The sequence below is a fragment of the Palaemon carinicauda genome, chromosome 25, assembly GCF_036898095.1.
Source record: "Palaemon carinicauda isolate YSFRI2023 chromosome 25, ASM3689809v2, whole genome shotgun sequence".
NCBI classification, from domain to species: domain Eukaryota; kingdom Metazoa; phylum Arthropoda; class Malacostraca; order Decapoda; family Palaemonidae; genus Palaemon; species Palaemon carinicauda.
Window position 1 is genome coordinate 27,825,187 of NC_090749.1, and position 2,500 is coordinate 27,827,686.

Here is a 2,500-nt window from a genome sequence, read left to right on the forward strand (position 1 = left end):
AGTACACTGACTGGTCTTGTCTCGTCTTTTGCTCTCAGAGATTCATGATAGTTTCACATCTACTTCCAGAAATGCTCTCAGATTAAGGGTCTTTTCTTTGACAAGTTTCTTAACGTTTTCTTTCATCAAACAGATCAGATACACTACTAGACATTGCTTTAATTCATTACTTATTATATTTGAATAATTAAATAGAAACAATTAGAAGGCAAAGAAATAAAATAAATATGTAAGTTGTTTTCCTGGTACAAGACGTCTCTTGAAAAAACCTGAATCCTTTTGATCTGTGAAAGATGAATATTGGAGAATAACACCCATTTCTTTATTCAATAATATATCACAAATCTGCACAATGTCTTCGTATGGCCTTAAACAATTTCAAGCTTTCATATTATAAGAATCAGAGGTAGATAATACCTAGGTGTTACTGAATCGTCAGTCATTAATGGCAAGTGAATGGTTAACCAGTTTGCAATAAATGCACTGTTGCAGATTCACAGAATGAGTAAATGTGGTTCTCTTTGTTTAAAGTTATGTACAAAATTCTCAGTCCTATTTGCTGCTTTGATGTGAACTCATATTGAGGTCAGGGTTGGAACTCACTGCCCAATAAACGGAATTTTCACGCAAACCAATAACTGCAAGACATAGGCACAAACATTAAATGGGTTTGTAACAAAGCACACATTAATATAGAGGATTCATATCTTTAATAGGTCTTAGTATTTGATAACAACGGATTGCGGACATGAATATATTTTGGTTAAATTTGGGGTTTTTAATTCTGTGGCTGGGATCTAACTCGTCTCTTTTATAATCTTGGGATCTTCTATATATATATTTGTATTACCTGTATTGCCTGTCTTTTACATATAATTTCTATAATGTAGAGCTTGAAATATCAGAGAAATAATATTATTATTTGAATTATGAGCAATGAATGGTGCAAACACGGTTCAACTTCTTATTAAGAGAAGAAATATTAAGAAATTAGGGAATTAGTAATAAGGGTCCTTAACCAAGATTAAAGAATCCATTCCTAAATCCTGAAGGACTATAGAATTCTTGATAAAATTTAGATGAAATATCTCCTTGATCATTTACTCTTGTCGATACAAACCTCGAAGTTTTGGATAATTCGAAAGTGTGTTGCATTATTCAGAACTAAGCTAGCCTGCAGATCCAGGACTCTCTCTCTCTCTCTCTCTCTCTCTCTCTCTCTCTCTCTCTCTCTCTCTCTCTCTCTCTCTCTCTCTCTCTCAGCCCAATCTGGAAGTATCCCTCATATTTGCTTTTGTGTAAGATTTTGCAACTCTGGAAAGAACATGTCTCGCAATATCGCCATCCTAACTATATTGCTCCATTTCATAAACTTTTGTACACAAATTATTATTTTTTTTTTTTGTAACGTTTGTGTTGTATCGGATATCCAGCAATATGTTTAATTATTCATTGCTCGTAACTACATAATGACTGGACATTAAATATATCGGTGCTCGTGTACAAGTAGAAATCATGATATTGTTTTCTTTTTTTTTTTCTTTTCTTTTCTCGGAGAATTAAAGTTATATGATTCTTTTGCTTTTTTTTCTGGGTTGGCCTTCTCTAGGATGTTATCTAATGGGAACAAAGAAGCAGGAAGCAAGTTCAATGTACTCTCAGTGTTTTGAAGAGATTAGTGTTGTCATATTATAAGGTGGTGTTGTTTACTTGATTTTATTTTTATTACAAAAAAAAATATCATTAATATTTAGCAAATATCAATAATTATTCAAGAGGATTATTTTACGCATGTTAGCGTCACATGAAAAAATGACTGCAAAAGATACTCGTGAAATCCACACAAATTCCTTCAGTGTTTCTAATTCCAAAAGAAAATCTAATCACGATCAGTATATTTCTCATCTAAATGAATTATTAATATTCTGCAAACACTTTTCACTTTTGAATATTATGTCCTACTGACGAACTCTCTCAAAGCAAGAATGGAAGAAAGTCATTCCACAACAATACTTAATTTATATCCGGATTTACTACAGACTTCTAAAATAAACCGACATTTCTTCTCTCCCCCAAATATGAATGGGATGTTTATTTAGAAATAAAAGAAGTAAAATTTGACAGCTTTCTAACAATGTATGTAGTTATTCAGAGTTCACAAATCACCTCGATTTTACAACAGAACTCGACAACATATCAGAACACTAAAGGAATTTTTAACATCTTCGGTTTCGTATTATATTCTTCAGGGTTTCCTGCACAAGTAGAATTATTTTCTCCCATATAAAGAGGGAAAGTTTAATCGGAGTTAAAATACCGATTTTCTTGCTCCCCAAGGAAAGGCGGTAGGATTGTCTCTCTTCCGCTTTGACCTAACTGCAGTGTAAGAAGATTATGAAGCCTGAGATTGCAACTCTCTCTGTTTCGGGATATGTCTCAAGTCTTGTTCCATGAGGACACAAAACAAAATCGTTGTGCTGATGACCCTTTTGGATCCCTT